Source organism: Mytilus trossulus, chromosome 4 (genome assembly GCF_036588685.1).
Source record: "Mytilus trossulus isolate FHL-02 chromosome 4, PNRI_Mtr1.1.1.hap1, whole genome shotgun sequence".
Classification (NCBI taxonomy): Eukaryota; Metazoa; Mollusca; class Bivalvia; order Mytilida; family Mytilidae; genus Mytilus; species Mytilus trossulus.
The window spans coordinates 88,343,587-88,362,881 of NC_086376.1; the positions used below are offsets into that span (position 1 = coordinate 88,343,587).

A 19,295-nucleotide genomic window follows, 5' to 3' on the forward strand; every position below is an offset into this window, starting at 1 on the left:
TATTTTGTAAAAAAGGGGGAGGTTTCTTTTACATGTCGCACCATATCTCAAAAACGATTTATGATCATTGCTTAAAACTTTACACATGTCTTTGTTATATTAATCTAAAGATCTGTATACTTTTTGGTTTTGATTCAAAATTTTATTTTAGTGATATTTAGTTTTTTTGTAAAAAAACACAGGGTTGGGGATTTCACATGTCCCGCTGTGTCTCAAAATCAATATATGGTTATTGCTTAAAACTTTCTCAGAAACTATTTATGATTATTGCATAAAACTTCCACACAAGACGTCGGGCGTATCATAGCTGTTTAGTGTTATCATCAATACATTTAAGCAATGCCATACCACCTCTCATACTGGTGTAAACTGTGAGTGATTGGCCAAAGGTAGGTAGGGAAAGTGCACAAGAGGCATCAAAACTGAATTGGTTCACTAAACCAGATTCAACAAACGGCCAATTCTCTACAACACATTGCTGGCAGTTTCCATCATTAAGTCTTACAACAGAACTTAAGAAGCAACGTTTACTCTTAACAGTAAAGGAAGTGATTCAGTACGATACAGTTTTCAAAATTGAAAGCCATGTGTTGCATTTTTTAACTACTAGAACCTAATCGTACAGGACTTTCTAATTCAAACATTTTTCAGATAACTACATGTCCAAATTCAGACTTGGTTCTTAATTTTTTTTAAATGTAAAATAAAACCATATCAAATAAACATACGAAAATTTGAAATCTGGTAAAAATACATAAAAACACGATAACCAACACGAAATGGGACCATGAACTAACAAAACAGATTATATTGAACAAATTTTAGCAATGATAAATCGTTGTGATACAAAATATCATTTATAGATTAAAGTAATAGTATCGGTCCGATTCAATTTTTTTTACAAGTCGAATTTCAAGTGGAAAACCTGTATCTTCATTTAGTAGTGTATATCTTGTTTCAATGCACAAGTTGAAATAATGCTTGTCAAACGATAAATCATTTTGAAATTGTGGTTTAATATATCATATAAATGTTGTTTATTTTACATTTTGCGTAAAAATAAATGATGAAAATGAAATGAAACGTTAAATGCAAAATATTCATAGTATTCAGTTTTCACAAAAACTCCTCAATAAAGGATTAATTTTGCTAAACTTTGTTTGAAATTAAACTCCGTGTGGTGACCAACGCCTTTGAAATCGTTTAGGTAGAGTCCCTGAAGTGAATACCTTGGAATGCCGGGTTGTCAAATCATGCGAAAGAATGCAATCCTCGCTTAAGAACGGAGGAAGCTTGTATAAGACAACTGTCAACAGCAGAACCCTGGGGATTGAATAGAAGACGCTAAAATGGCAAAAACTAAAGTTACACCAAGGGCAAGGAATAGAGAAGGAACAATAGCAATTAATTGCACCAAATGCAACAAGAACTTGGCAAACTTAGGAACACTTAAAAGACACAACAGAACTTTTTATGAAGGAACCGTCCAGAATTTTAACTGCAATACCTGCGAAGCGAATTTCACTAGGAAATTTATTTATCAAAAAATATCCGAGAAAAACATAATGGGACAGACCAAGAAACTTACACAGAGACTACATGAACACTAAAACAGATGGCCACCCAAGTTGAAAATTGGTGGCACCTTTTGAGGCACGAAAATGGGACAGTACGAAGAAACCCACATTTAGGATTAACGCCGGAAAATCCACCCAATCCTATACCTTTTAGCTTATAATATAAGAAATTTATTAGGTTTTTTAGCCTTCTTATATAACTAACAAATTAAGACCGTGGGACCATACGGTCTAACAAATGTCTTATAGAAGCAATAATAAGTGTCATAATCCGTACTTCCCCAGCATAACTGTAAGACGTTACCGCATCCGTTTTAACTTTTATATGGTTTTATAAAAGCTGAGCAAGCCTGTCGCCATTATCACGAAGACCAGTAATGACAGTATATTGACAGGAAAAAAACAGATAAATAGTGAATACAGTTATAAATTATATAAATTATACTATACATTAGAATTCAGTCGACAATAACACCTTGATGATCGAGATTGTTTAGTCTGCATAGTGGGGATATAGTTTCGTGAAATCGGTAAAAAGCTCGAGCAACGTGCAAGGATTTGTATAGTTACTAACTATACAAATTCTTGCGTTCTGTGTATTTTTTTTTGTGGACCAATAGGCTAATAGTCCCTTATATGTGAGAGCTCGCTGCCCTTCGAAAATTGGTACTGATTCTCGTTACTGATACCCTTTACAAATGGTGTACTCTTAAACTTCCGATTGTAGAGAGATATGATATTGTTTTATTGTACATGACTTATGGCATTGGATCTGTCAGCTGTCATGCGTGTTGTTGAAGGAAGTTTGGGGTTATCAATTAACCAATTTTAAGCATTGTACAAATATACGTCCCCCATTCAAATGCATTGATCATCAAAAAGGGGGGGGGGGGGGAGATTCCAACCTGTGGATCCACCACTGGTACATATGTATATTCATGATATCTTTTAAGATTGTATTATTAATAAGGGTAATTTAGGCTACACACCTGAGTATATGATACCAGAAGTCCATTACTAGAGGAAGTCTGCAAGCTGTGTTATATATATAGTCCGTGGGTAGTGAAGTAAGGCGTCAAAGAAAAAATTATAATAGCCTTTCAAGACGTTATAATTATTTGGACTAGTCCGCAGGCAATCAGGTCACATTGTCTCCGCCTATTCTCAGTGGAAATCACTGTACAACAATATAATAAGAAGATGTGGTATGATTGCCAATGAGACAACTATCCACGAAAGACCAAAAATGACACAGAAATTAACAACTATAGGTCACCGAATGGCCTTCAACAATGAACAAAGCCCATACCGCATAGTCAGCTATAAAAGGCCCTGATAAGACAATGTAAAATAATTCAAAAGAGAAAACAAAAGGCCTTATTTATGTTAAAAAATGAAAGAAAAAAACAAATATGTAAAACATAAACAAACGACAACCACTGAATTACAGGCTCCTGACTTGGGACAGACAAATACATTAATAATGTGGCGGGGTTAAACATGTGTAGATTTTGGATTATATCTGAAAACTAAGGCATTAAGAGCAAATCTGTCATGGCCTAAAATTTTTGATTAGCTTTACATCTATGTATCTGAAATTTTCAGACAAACCTGTCAACTGATTGTTGGGTTGCTGCCAATATATTAGTACAATGTATTAGATTTTAGGGAACATTTGCAATTGTTGGTTATTTTCTTGACTATTATTATAGATAACGATTGTGCACAGCAAAAATGTTCAGCAAAGTAAGATCTACAAATAAGTCAATTATGTATAAATGACCAAATTTATCCCTTAACCCTTTCCTCCATGGATTTTTTTTTCTTACATACTTGATTCGCATAGGATTTTTTCAATAAAAAAAAATCATCAGGTTTAAAGTATTAATGCTCTGTGAAAATGAACATTTCATCAATGAAATTCAAATCAGATATTCTCATGAATATCCTTTTCATATTGGATACATTTTTTTTCAAGTCTGATGCAGACATTTTGTAGTCAAAGTGTTTCATCTGAGGTCCTACACAGGCGTCACAAGGCGTCATTATGGAGTAAAGGGGGTGGCGTCAAAAAGCGTCATTATGGAGGAAAGGGTTAAGGAGTTATTGGCCTTTAAAGGCAATTTTAAACAATTTGTTTATTATGTTTTTGAGCTTTGAAAAATGTTCTTCCCTGAAACTACTGAACAACTTGCAGGCAAACTTATTCAAAATGATCCTTATTGTTTTATTTTGTGTTTCGTAAAAAAAACTATGGCCACCATGGCTAAAAATTAAATAGAACATAGGTAAAAATGCAGTTTTTGTCTTATACTTATAAAAACTGAAGCATTAAGAGCAAATAAGATTTATCAACCCTGAAATTTTCAGATGAATGGAACAACCCATTTTTGTGTTGCTGCCACTACATTTATAAAGTAAATTTTGGAAAAATTGCTGTTTTTGGTTATTTTCTAGATTATTATTTATATAGATAAAGACTGTAAACAGCAAATATGTTCAGCAAAGTTAAAAGACCAAAACTTTCAATTGACCACTTTAAGGAGTTATTTCCCTTTAAAGACAATTTTGCACAATTTGTTCATCATAATATAAAATAGAAGATGTGGTATAATTTCCAATGTGACAGCTCTTCTCAAAAGATCAAATGACACAGAAATAAACAACTATAGGTCACTGTACAGCCTACAACATTGAGCAAACCCAATACTACATAAAATTGAGAATGGAAATGGGGAATGTGTCAAAGAGACAACAACCCGACCATAAAAAAAAAAAAAAACAGCAGAAAATAACCAACAGGTCTTCAATGTAGCGAGAAATCCCCACACCCGGATTCGTCCTTCAGCTGGCCCCTAAACAAATATATACTAGTTCAGTGATAATAATTGCTAGTATATAGTCAGCTATAAAAGGCCTAGAAATGTCAAATGTAAAACAATTCACACGAGAAAACTAACGGCCTAATTAATTTACAAGTAAATGAACATATAACAAATATGTAACACAGCAACAAACAACAGCTACTGAATTGCAGGCTCCTGACTTGGGAAAGGCACATACATACATAATGTGACAGTGTTAAACATGTTAGCTGGATCCCAACCCACTCTAACATGGAACAGTGGTGCAATAGTACAACATTGAAACGAATTATAAAAATCAGTTGAAAAAGGCTTTAAAAACTCATCAGATGGATACAAATAGAAGTATATCTAACAAAAACAGAGTGAAAGTGGCTGGGCACTTATACATCCAAACAACAAAAAGACCATTAGTACAGATCTGTGAGTACTCTCAGTTACTGACAGCTAGTTCAAAGCCAATAACACTTATTGCGAAGCCTATCATAGTTTTCCACAGATTCACCTGCAAGTTACCTGTCGATTTAAACTTTGTAAGTTCTATTGTCCCATTAAACAAATACAACAGGTATTGTTCTCTGTTTAGTTCATTCAATGGGACCTTTAAATTTCTTGCAAGAGAAATCTATCACTCACTGATTAATTTACCTGAACAAAAAATTGAACTGTCAATGATGGAAATACATGTACAAATAAGTAATTATTAAACTGCATGTGATGTTGTATTTATTCAATCAATAAGACATTTTCAATTTGTCTGATATAAACACTGATTTAAAAATTAAAAGTTGATTTCTGATGATCAATTTTCAACATTTTACCTATTAAAATTTGCTATTTTTTATAGTCTGTTCACAAATAAAAACTTAAAATGATAATGTTTAAATAAAGGTCTTCATAAATGTATTCTTTATAACTGAAGAACCATGAAAAACATGCAGATTCTTTGAAACATAATAGCATGCAGTACTTAAAAAAAATCAGAAATAAACTTTTTATAATTAAATCAGTGCTTAATTTATATTATATTATAAAGTTATATTGAACAGATGGAAAATATATTATTGATACTGAATAAATATTGTATCACATGCAGTTTAGGTGAGTTTATACATGTATTTCAATCAACAAAGAAGATATTTTTTTGGTCAGGCAAATTAATCAATGAGTGATAGATTTCTCCTAGAAGAAATTTAAATGTCCAAGTGAATAAACTACACAGAGAACAATTTTAAAACCTATTGTATTGATTCAATGGGACAGGTAAACTTGCAAAAGTTTAAATACCTTGGTAAAGAGCAGACGACTCTGGAAAACTTTCATTTGGTTCGCTATAATAAAAAAAATCATGCATCTAAAACATCAACATCAAATGGATTTAGTGTAAAGACGTCATAAACAGTCAGAGAAAAACATGACCTTGTGCAATGCCAAGATACGGGTATCAATTAACAGATTGTAAAATCCATGAATGTGTGTATGTATATAACAAAAATGTTAGTTTGCTTTTAGTTTACTGATAACAAAATCAATATTAATACCAAATTTCAACCAAACTTGAGGTGAATTATAATTAGGGTATCTCCAATAAAGTTTATGTTTTATTTTCTGTTTTCCCGAAAAACATGACCACCTTGGCTAAAAATAGAATATAGGGTAGAATGCAGTTTTTGGCTAAATAATTAGTTATTTCAAAAACTAAAGCATTTAGAGCAAATCAGAATAATTATTTATTTCAAAAACTAAAGCATTTAGAGCAAATGAGAGAAGGAGTTAGGTCAAGGTCTACCTGCCCTGAAATTATCATCAGGGTAACAGAAATTTAGGTTATTGCCCCTTATATATTCATTAGAATCTGTCATTTAAGTAGTGTTTTATAAGCATCAGCTTTTAATTTGCACTTTTCCAATTCAATGGACCATGTTTTATCTTTATAAATGTTCGATGTGACTGTGACATTGTGGGCTTATTAATTCAAGATGCGCTAAACTTAAATTATCTAGACCCAGAACTGCAAAAAAAAATATTGCAACATGTCATTTTCAATAGCTTTTTTCCCTACTGAGGAAGTCCTGTCTGTAAAGTATGATGAATTCATGTCTGTTTTTTTTATTTTTAGATAAAATGCCTTTGGTTAGGAAAAGAGGCAGACATTATGCCCATGTTACATATGAAAGAGGTAAAAGGAAATTAAAGAAAGGTGTTCAGGTCATCATGAATAATTAAACAGGATACAAAACCTACATCTGGACTCCAGCTTGCTTCCAAATTTTCAGGAAATGACCTTAATTCAGATCCTCCTTGTTCAAGTTCATTGCTTGGTACAGAATATTGCCATAAAATATTGGATGTGAAATACCTGAAAGTATAAGATGTCTACATGTTGATCTTTAATTACGAATGATGTCCTTGTTCAATGATAACATTTTGTAAATGTTTTGACTTGTTTGTGATATCAAGAACTTTGGTGTAACAATTTTCAGTAATTCAGAGATTAAAATTTCTTTCATTAAAATCAAATGTATTGTTACAATACATGTACATGTACTAGTTACGTATACAGGAGCACATCGAACAAGTTGAGATATATGTATAAACACCATAAGGTGTTGACAGATTGTTTCTGACTGTTTCTTATTTATTTCTTGAATAAATTCCAGTAGTACATTGTGTACTAATATTGCTTTTTTCAAAGATAATATTGTAATGATTTGGGTAAAAAATCCCTCTAAACTATTGAAAGTTAGATAACTATTCACATACATGAAAATGTTTATTTTTTAGGTACAGATGCCCTTAAAGTTTTTGATGAAGTAAAGAGCAAGATACTGTCCCATCTGGCAGCAATACTGTATGACCAATTCACAGACAATTTGACAAAGAATAACAATAGAACACCAACAATTCACATATGAGACGATGTTTTATGGTAAACCACATACTGTGTAGGATTTAATATTGTCTCCCATGAAATGATGTCCACAGGACTTTATTTCATAGTAAATACATGGACAAAATTTACTTATTTAAATGTGTCCTGGACACAATTTCCTATGAAAATATGTCCTCATGAATGAAAAATGCTATGAACATGGACATTATTTAATACTATAATTTTGTACAGGTGGACACTATTTTCAGGACATTATGTCCATCAGGACATTTTTTTGGTATGATCAAAATATTAAATGATGTCTATTGCCTTGTTATTACTAGACATTTTTTAACCAATAATTGCGAACTTTAATACATTGTAACCTTGACAGAGAGTTGTCTCATTGGCACTCATAATTATCTTTGTTGCTGAAAAATGCTGTATACTTAGGGGACAGCATTCCATGGCAATGGACAGTGTTTAATACCAAAATTCTATAATTTCTATTGCCTTCTTCTCATAATAAATATAGTAAAGTTCTTCACATTTGATGTTATACTTTACACTCTTCTTCCTTTTTGTTCTTCTTTCATTGTCATTATCGTTAGCTTGGTATTTCTTAAAACTTTAAGTTCTCTCTATTCACTTCCATCCTTATTTTTTTGTTAACATTTGTATATTAATCAATGTCAATCAATCCTTTGGATTTTTATTAATATTCAAGTGTAATAAAACTTGTTAATGACCTTTATATTACTTCCCTTGGAGGTCACAATTTAATAGCCACTTCTATGACAACTTGTCCTGTAGGTGGACACTATTTCATAACTTTTGCAGTAAAAATCTGTCCACTTGAGGGACAATATTTCATGGCAATGGACATTATTAAATACCAAAAATCTATGAAAAATTGTCCACATGGACACTTTTTCACAGGACACTTTTATGTCTTACAACTGTACAGAAATTATTTAAATAATTTGAAATAAAGATATTAAGCAAAACGTTTAAAACTTTGTCAGGCTTAAAATGACACAGAATTAACAACTATATGTCACCGTAAGCCTTCAACAAAGAACAAAACCAACACCACATAGGCAGCTATAAAAATCCTCAAAACAAAAAATGTAAAACAATTCAAACGAGAAAAATAATGGCTTAATTTATGTAAAAAAATATATGTAACACAGTCACAGCAGCAAAAATCCACTACAGGTTCCTGACCTGCGACAGGCACATTTGATTGTGAAGGGTTAAACTAGTTTTAAGGCACTAACCCTTCCCCTAACCTGGAAAAGTGGTTAAACAATACAACATAATAACCCAGTTGAAAAAAAATTAACTCAGCTCATGGATACAAATAGAAATACATCTATCAAAAAACAGAAAGTTGACATGGATGGGTACTTGTACATCCCAACAAAAAAATAGAAAAAAACCTGCCTAATTAATGTACAAAAAAATGAGTGAAAAACAAATGTTTACAGTTACTGACAGCTAGTTAGTTCAAAGCCAATAACAACTTATAAAAAGAATCATGCATCTTAGACTGATTTGTCAATCAATACACATGCACCATCTAATGGATTTAGTGAACAGGTGTCATAAACAGAGAAAAACAAAAACTTGTGCAATGCCAAGATACAGGTATTGACAGATTGTAAGATCCATAAATCTGTATTTATTATTAGGTATATAACTATAGTTCGATTTTCATTAAATAATAACAAATCAATATTATTTCCAATAAAAACAAAATTCAAAGAACTTATTACAGTTTTGATTTGGTAATTGTTTAAATGAGTTTATTTAAAGGATCAATAAGTTTACCTGCCGGATCATTTCTAAATTTCTGGGCTCTGAAAACAACATATGATCAACATATACATTTGTACTCATATTTGGTTTTTTTTCATATGATACAGACTTTATACATGTACAGGAACTTCTAAAGAGGTTTGAAAAGATAGAGATGTGGCATGATTACCAATGTGACAACTAGTCACAATTGATTTGGGTAGAAGGGACAATAAGTAATGCCTTCAACCATGAGTAGTAAAAGACTAAATTAGAAAAAGTAATGGCTAAATTAATGATAGAATAAATAGAAAAACAATTTTAATGGAAACAAACCACTGAATATTAGTCTCCTGGTTCCAGATTTGAGACAGAAACATACACATTTTAATTGATTTAACTTGTGAGCACTTAACCAAGAAATATTAACAATGTAACAAGAAATCTCCCCTTTGGCTTACATTCTTGCATAGAGTTTCCCATTGGAAACTGACTTATTTAATTCAAGAAATCCACATTTATTACTTTTTAGCTCACCTGGCCCGAAGGGCCAAGTGAGCTTTTCTCATCACTTGGCGTCCGTCGTCCGTCGTCCGTCGTCGTCCGTCGTCGTCCGTCGTCCGTCGTCGTCGTCGTCCGTCGTCGTTAACTTTTACAAAAATCTTCTCCTCTGAAACTACTGGGCCAAATCAAACCAAACTTGGCCACAATCATCATTGGGGTATCTAGTTTAAAAAATGTGTGGCGTGACCCGGTCAACCAACCAAGATGGCCGCCACGGCTAAAAATAGAACATAGGGGTAAAATGCAGTTTTTGGCTTATAACTCAAAAACCAAAGCATTTAGAGCAAATCTGACATGGGGTAAAAATGTTTATCAGGTCAAGATCTATCTGCCCTGAAATTTTCAGATGAATCGGTCAATCGATTGTTGGGTTGCTGCCCCTGAATTGGTAATTTTGAAGAAATTTTGCTGTTTTTGGTTATTATCTTGAATATTATTATAGTTAGAGATAAACTGTAAACAGCAATAATGTTCATCAAAGTAAGATCTACAAATAAGTCAACATGACCAAAATGGTCAGTTGACCCGTTTAGGAGTTATTGCCCTTTATAGTCAATTTTTAACCATTTTTCGTTAATTAAAGTAATCTTTTGCAAAAATCTTCTCCTCTGAAACTACTTGGTTAAATTAATCCAAACTTGGCCACAATCATCTTTGGGGTATCTAGTTTAAAAAATGTGTGGCGTGACCTGGTCAACCAACCAAGATGGCCGCCACGGCAAAAATAGAACAAAGGGGTAAAATGCAGTTTTTGGCTTATAACTCAAAAACCAAAGCATTTTGAGGAAATCTGACATGGGATAAAAATGTTTATCAGGTCAAGATCTATCTGCTCTAAAATTTTCAGATGAATCGGTCAATCGGTTGTTGGGTTGCTGCCCCTGAATTGGTAATTTTGAGGAAATTTTGCTGTTTTTGGTTATTATCTTGAATATTATTATAGATAGAGATAAACTGTAAACAGCAATAATGTTCAGTAAAGTAAGATCTACAAATAAGTCAACATGACCAAAATGGTCAGTTGACCCGTTTAGGAGTTATTGCCCTTTATAGTCAATTTTTAACCATTTTTGGTAAATTAAAGTAATCTTTTACAAAAATCTTCTCCTCTGAAACTACTTGGCCAAATTAATCCAAACTTGGCCACAATCATCTTTGGGGTATCTAGTTTAAAAAATGTGTGGCGTGACCTGGTCAACCAACCAAGATGGCCGCCACCCCTAAAAATAGAACATAGGGGTAAAATGCAGTTTTTGGCTTATAACTCAAAAACCAAAGCATTTTGAGGAAATCTGACATGGGATAAAAATGTTTATCAGGTCAAGAACTATCTGCCCTGAAATTTTCAGATGAATCGGTCAATCGGTTGTTGGGTTGCTGCCTCTGAATTTGTAATTTTGAGGAAATTTTGCTGTTTTTGGTTATTATCTTGAATATTATTATAGATAGAGATAAATTGTAAACAGCAATAATGTTCAGCAAAGTAAGATCTACAAATAAAGCAACATGACCAAAAATGGTCAGTTGACCCCTTTAGGAGTTATTGCCCTTTATAGTCAATCTTTAACCATTTTTCATAAATCTAAGTAATCTTTTACAAAATCTCCACTGAAACTATAGCTACTAGGCCACAATCATCTTTGGGGTATCTAGTTTGAAAAATGTGTCCGATGACCTGGCCATTCAACCAAGATGGCCGCCACGGCTAAAAATAGAACATAGGGGTAAAATGCAGTTTTTGCTTATAACTATGAAACCAAAGCATCTAGAGCAAATCTGACAAGAAGTTATATTGTTAATCAAGTCAATATCTATCTGCCCTGAATTTTTCAGATGAATTGGACAACTGGTTGTTGGGTTGCTGCCCTCCAATTGGTAATTTTTAAAGAAATTTTGCCGTTTTTGGTTATCTTGAATACTTTTATAGATAGCGATAAACTGTAAACAGCAATAATGTTCAGCAAAGTAAGATCTACAAATAAGTCAACATGACCTAAATGGTCAATTGACCCCTTAAGGAGTTATTGCCCTTTATAGTCAATTTTTAACAATTTTCATTATTTTGGTAAATTTATGTAAATTTTTACCAAATATAGTTCTCTGTTACTAATGGGCAAAGTTCATGATAGATATAATTGTAAGAAGCAAAATCGTTCAGTAAAGTAAGAACTTCAAACACATCACCATCACCAAAATACAATTTTGTCATGAATCCATTTGTGTCCTTTGTTTAATATGCACATAGACCAAGGTGAGCGACACAGGCTCTTTAGAGCCTCTAGTTATTTTTCTCTTTATTTATCAACTTTAATTAATTTGCTATCATGTTATTGTTTCTTTGTTATTTTTAGGTGAATGGTTATAGTAATTTAGACAAGCAAAACATGCATTAAAGACTGTCAGTGTTGCTTGGATTTTCTCCATATGGTAATATCTATAATAAGTGTTAAATTCATACAAATGTTTTCATTGTCTATATGTGTTGGCTGATAGATGAATCATTTCAGTTAAGCTCATCTGACCCAAAGGGTCAAGTGAGCTTTTCTCATCACTTGAAGTCTGTCGTAATTGTCTGGTTACTTTTACAAAAATCTAATCTGAAACTACTGAGCCAAATATAACCAAACTGGTATACAATCATCATTCAGATATCTTGTCCAAGGACCTGGCATGCCAACCATCATAGTTGCCATGCATGGTTAAAAATAGAACAGAAGGGCAAATTCAGGTTATGTTTATTGTCTTAAAAATGGTAGAGAAATTTTGAAAATTGCAGTAATATTTAGGAGAGTCAGACATTTCACTTCAAGATTGATTTTAACCATTTGTTTTGTTTTTTTATTGCATTTTCCTTTTAAAGAGGCTCGAGGGTACAAATACATCAGTAACCATTGAAACATTTTTTTTTCATTTCAAATTTTATTTATTACACTTTTAGTGTTACTTTATGATATTGTACAAAAATCAACCAAAAAAAAACAATTTGTTTTGGCCCCAGATGACTTTTAAAATGTTTATATCATTGAAAATGCTCCAAATTATCTCCCCTTGGTGAAAAAATGTCATTTAAAAAAAAACAAACTGAAATAACTTTTAACTCATCGGTGACCTTTATTTTTTATTATTGTTTTCAAATGAACTGTACTTATACTAAACTATTGAAAAATTTAAGCGATTTCTGTTATTTCTTTCTTTTTTTCTTTTGATTTTACCTTTTTTTCTCCTATTAGTTCAACAGAAAAAAAGTACCTTAACAGAAATACATGCTTCTTTCAAATGCAGATTATGAGCTTAAATAAACGGGAACCCCATATTTTTATTTAAATTTTCTTTTAAGATTAGGATAAAGTTTATTTATAGAAAAGAATAGCGAAATCCTATATTTAAAAAAAAAAATTGATTCAGACCTGCGAGCCCCCTTTATATTATAATAAAAGCTATAATAGAAGAGAAGCGAAAGGTACCAAAGAAAAATTTAAAAGACCAACAGACAACCAATATTGCATAAAACATGTAACACTAAAGCTGACCCTATTAAAAAAAGGAGGTGATCTAGAAGGGTAGGCAGATCCTGCTCCACATATGACACCTGTATAGATGTAATGAAAATTTAAATATGAAAAATGGTCTAGTTTCTGGTGTCAAAATTTATGAAACTTGAAACTGTATTAAATGTTTCTCTTTGTTTGGGACAGAATTAGGTATGTGTTTATGTGAATCACTAACTTATGCAAGACAGGTCCTACACCTGACAACCTCACATTTTTGTCGAGCCTTCGACTTTAGTCCAAAATGCAAGACTAAGCGATCCTACTTTCAAGCGTCGGCGGCGGCGTCCACAAAAATTCACTCTGTGGTTTAAGAAAGTTATTAAATTTTCATTCTTAAACTATACTGGATTTCTACCAAACTTGGACAGAAGCTTTTTTATGATCATAAGATAGTATCCATAAAGAAATTTAGTAAAATTAAAATTCTATTTTTTCTGTATTTTATTTATAAATGGTTTGCAAAAATAAAATTCCATTTATTCTGTTTTTTACCTATAAATGGACTTAGTTTTTCTGCGGGGAAACATTACATTCACTCTGTGGTTAAAGTTTTTGAAATTTTAATAACTTTCTTTAACTATCCTGGGTTTGTACCAGTGTATCTGTATTTTACTTATAAATGGACTTAGTTTTTCTTCCAGTTAACATTACATACAGTCTGCAGTTACAGTTTTTAAAACATTTATTCGATTCATAAACTATCCTGAAATTTTTACCAAACTTGGACAATAGCTTCTTACAATCAAAAGATAGTATCAAGAGGAATATTTTTTTTCCTCATTTTTGTTGAGCCTGGGAGTTACAGCAAAAGTAGGCGAGACACTGGGTTCCGCGGAACCCTTACACATTTTTTTAGTTTCTTTGTTCATTTCATAAGTATAAGGACACCATGAAACTAAATATCAAACAAAGTAAAAAATATCTTGTCATCTGGTCACCGCGATATAGCCTTTCTGTGCTAATATGGCGTAAAGCAACAAACAATCAAGCTTGTCATCCGGTGGGTTTTTGGTGCATCACATATAATATCTGTTATCCCTTTTAAAAGCAAGTTTCTAACCTTGACAATATTCTTCTTCACAAAATAAATTAAAAACTACAGCAATCAAAAAATATTTTTGAAATTTTACAGATTTTTAAATTCCTACTTTGACAAATATATTCTAAGTCTTGTACGAGACAACACTATTTTTAACATTTGACCTTTGTTTTTAATTTTGTTGAAGCATAACATTTTAATTATCACATATATCCTGAAATTGTAATACAATGATATCTTACATACTAAAGTTTTATTTTGATATGAAAGTATAATGCATAATACAACCACCCACATATTTTTTTTCTTAAATACATAATTTTTTTTAATAACCTTCCCTGGAGGGGGCATAATATTTTCTGGAACAGCCTTTATATGTTTTCTTGGGGGACGGGACATAGTATTTTCTAGAGCAGCCCTTTATGTTTTTATATAAAAAAAAAATTATTTCAAGTTGATATTAAAACACAAAAAACCCTGTGATAGAATCTATATTACTTCAATCCAGGTTTTACCCTTGTTCTATGTGTATGGTACAGACAAACGTATCAAAAAGAAAAGATGTGGTGTTAAGTTTGCCAATGAGACAATTCTCCACCAGAGACCTAATGATGTAGATGTTAATGATAAACCACACATTGAAATGTCTACCTGTTTATTCTGGATAGACATGAAATTTCATTATTGGAACGAAAACAAATGTTAAGTTAAGTATGACGTCCATTATCACTGAACTAGTAAATATTTTTGTTTAAGAAACAGCTATTAAGAGCACGCTTCAGGTTGTGGGATTTTCTTGTTGTATTGAAGATCCATTGGTGGCCTTTGGCTGCTTTCTGCTCTTTGGTCAGGTTGTTGTTTCTTTAAAAAAATCCCCATTTTCAATTTTACATTTTACTATCTGTAGGTAACATTATTTTTGTATACTCTTCATAGATAAGTTTTTGCAAATTTAACTTTCTATTGCAGATGGATTCTATAGTCAGAGGGGAGATGTGAAAAAATCTTTATTAAAGTCAAGTTACATTAAATGGGCTATGTCACAGATTTCAGTCAAATTTTGCATGTATAGAACTCTGGCTCTAGTGGAAACCGAAAAAGTTATGCATTTATCTCATTTATCATTTGAAATATTTACTGATTGAAATCTTTCAATATGAGTGAACATTTGTATAGAAAGCCCTTAAAATCGGCAAAAATCATCCAAAATCTGTCTTAAAATTCATCAAATCTCTAATTCTTCTCCATAGATTTTTTTTTTTAAAACTATATGACGTTGATACATAAATTTCAGTTTTGATGTTGCAAAACAAATATAAATAAGGTCACGGAACAAAAAACAAATATCGGTATGTAACACATAAACTAATGACAGCCACTGAATTACAGGCACCTGACTTGGGACAGGCAACTTCAAAGAGAATGTGAAGGGGTTAAACATGTTAGCAGAATTCAAACCCTCCCCTAATCTGGGACAGTGGTATAATAGTCCATTTACTGTTCCTTGACCTTAAATTAGATTGATAATTCAAATTGAAAACTCAATTTTAGCACTGACCTTAAAATAGATTGATAATTCAAATTGAAAAACTCAATTTTAGCACTTAACAGGTTGTTTTGCATTTTATTTATTAAAAATGTTATAATAGCCATGAAACAATGATTTTATTTTCAGGTCATTTAAGAAGAAAATTGATAGAGGAAAGATACAGATATGCAAGAATTTAATATTTGAAATGCACTTAATATTTCTTTTGTATATGACCATTAAATTTTGGCAGTCATTGTTATCTCTGCTATACAAACAAATATATCTTGTAAAATTTATTCATAAGAGGAAGCTTTAATAACAAATATCTAACCACATTAGATATTGTTTATGCCCCAACTACAATAGTAGAGGGGCATTATGTTTTCTGGTCTATGTGTCCATTCGTCCGCCCCTTTGTCCGTCTGTCCCTCTCCAGGTTAAAGTTTTTGGCCAAGGTATTTTTTGATAAAGTTGAGGTGAAATCAACTTAGAACACATATTCCCTATGATATTATCTTTCTAACTTTAATGCCAAATTAGATTTTTGATCCCATTTCACTGTCCACTGAACATAAAATAATAGTGTGAGTGGGGCATCCTTGTACTTAATGGACACATTCATGTTTGCCAATTTTTTAATTAGTCTAAAACAAATCTAATTTTTTTTATTCTGTGGGATTCAAAAGATTTTGTCATTTGTGATAATTATTTATTTTGAAGTCTGAGAACATTTCATACAAATTTCAAATTCTAAATAAGACATCTATACAGCACATACTCCATCATAAATTGTGTTAATGATAATGTTGACTATACATCATTTTTATTAAAGAAAAAAAATAATGTATCGCTTATTATGTGCATTCCTATGACTATCCATACTCTTGACTTACTTAATATTCATGTGTTTACATTAATTACATATATTTAAGTAAAACATTTCAATGTATGTCTTCGTAACAATATCACACGTATGAAATGTTTTTTTGTTTTTTTTTTAGCTGTATATTCTCTGTGAGGGTTATTCCATTAAAATGTATCAGGGAGGGAAGTTAAATTATTGAACTTGGGTCATGGGTCTTAATTATACCCCTGCTTTCCGTTTAAAAAAAAGGGGGGGTATACTGTTTTACCTCTGTCTGTCAGTCCGTCAGTCCGTCCGTCCTTCTGTCCCATGAATATTTTTCGTCGCATTTTTCTCAGGAACTACAATACAAGGATTTCTGAAATTTAATTTCAGGGTTTATATAAGTCAGCTATACCGTGTGATGCGTTTTCAGATTGATCACTTGACAATTTCCTGTTTACCGAACACTTGTATGATTTGACACATGATAGCCAAGTTGAAAATTTTCGTCACATTTTTCTCAGGAACTACAATACAAGGATTTCTGAAATTTGGTTTCAGTGTTTATCTAAGTCAGCTATACTGTGTGATGCGTTTTCATATTGATCACTTGACAACTTCCTGTTTACCAAACACTTGTATGATTTTACACATGATAGCCAAGTTGAAAATTTTCGTCACATTTTTCTCAAGAATTACAATACAAGGATTTCTGAAATTTGGTTTCAGGATTTATATAAGTCAGCTATACCGTGTGATGCGTTTTCAGATTCATCACTCGACAACTTCCTGTTTACCAAACGTTTGCATATTTTAACACTATTAATATTATCCACTTGTGACGGGGATATCATCAGTGAGCAGTAGCTCGCATTTTCACTAGTTCAGTTTGCATCTTTTATCATAATGTAGAATTATCTAAAATATTGTTCTTAATTGTAGGGATATTTTGATAGTCCCTACCTAATCTCAGTTCAATGGAAAAGCCCTCACAAACTTTCTTTGCTTTTTATCATAGATGCAATAAGAACATTAACTGAATGATTTATTATTTGTAATGTTTGTGACTCGTGTTGTTTGAAATGACATTGAATGAAATAAAGTTTGTACCAAAAAATATTATTACTACTTTGAACCCAGAATTATATGCAAGTTATTAGGCTCTTAGTTAGACAGTCAAAGGGGACTATAGGTTTGCACACTTTTTGTCTGTGTATCATATTAAGTTGGTGTATTAAATGATTACAAATCAGTCTGATAGCTACATGAACTTGACCACATATTTTTTTCTGGGACGTTGTAAGCAGCAAGTCAACGGTATTTGATGTATGGATGTATGGAATGATTATTCCATTACAGGCAGGCTGTACATTATGGTTTACCTGACATTGACCTCTTTTTTTATGGTTTTATTGGTCAATGATTAATTTTCATACTAGCCAGCAATTCAGTTTCTCAGATGTTATCAACTTTCAGATCTGGTGTGTGGAACTATTGTTTGTTGTAAATGACCTTGATCAAACAGAGATCGTGGATTTAAGCAAGTATTGATAATCTGACCTTCAAAAATGAACAATGGTTACAAAGAAACAACTCTCCAACAAATCATGCATTTAAGCAATTATGGGTAATCTGACCTTCAACAATAAACAATTGTTACAATAAGACAACCGTCCAACAGTGATCATGAATTTAAGCAACTATTGGTAATCTGACCTTCAACAATAAACAATCGTTACAATAAGAAAACTCTCCAACAGAGATCATGAATTTAAGAAATTAAGGGTAATCTGACCTTCAACAATGAACAATCGTTACATAAGACAACTCTCCAACAGTGATCATGGATTTTATCGTTAATGGTAATTTGACCTTTAACAATAAACAAATCGTTACCATAAGACAACTCTCAAACAGTTATCATTGATTTACGCAATTATGGGTAATCTGACCTTCAACAATGACAATCTTTACAATAAGACAACTCTCCAACAGTGATCATGGATTTAAGCAATTATGGGTAATCTGACCTTCAACAATAAACAATCGTTACAATAAGACAACTCTCCAATAGTGATCATGGATTTAAGAAATTAAGGGTAATCTGACCTTCAACAATAAACAATCGTTACAATAAGACAACTCTCCAACAGTGATCATGGATTTAAGAAATTAAGGGTAATCTGACCTTCAACAATAAACAATCGTTACAATAAGACAACTCTCCAATAGTGATCATGGATTTAAGCAATAATGGGTAATCTGACCTTCAGCAATGAACAATCGTTTTTACAATAAGACAACCCATTGAATAACTCTGTTTAATTGTTGTATGCATGTTATATAAGGTATATATCCACCAAATAATTATGTTTCATTGGTGTATGCTATATACAAATCGACTAACGTTGTCTCATTGGTGTACGAACAATGTAGAAGTTTTAGACCCATCGAATAACTGTCTCATTGGTGTTTTACCGTTGTATAGGATTTAAACCCATGGACTAGCTTTGTCTCATTGGTGAATAAACATAAATAGGGTAAATATCCATCGAATTACTCTGTCTCATTGATGTATGACAGTTGTTTAAGGTATATATCAACCGGCTCATTATGTTTCATTGGTGTATGAACATTGTATAGGGTATAT

The 19,295-nt window shown here is 32.0% G+C and overlaps 1 long non-coding RNA gene across 2 annotated transcripts; it reads left to right on the forward strand.

Moving 5' to 3' along the window:
- Nucleotides 1-1,787: 1,787 nt before the first annotated feature.
- LOC134716241 (uncharacterized) lies at nt 1,788-17,706 on the forward strand. Of its 2 annotated transcripts, none has more exons than XR_010106845.1 (5): nt 1,788-1,990; nt 6,561-6,620; nt 7,226-7,370; nt 12,029-12,104; nt 15,943-17,706. It is a non-coding gene; the product is annotated as an uncharacterized LOC134716241 (long non-coding RNA). The 2 variants fall into 2 exon arrangements; XR_010106846.1 differs by lacking the exon at nt 1,788-1,990 and adding an exon at nt 2,084-2,107.
- Nucleotides 17,707-19,295: the final 1,589 nt, after the last annotated feature.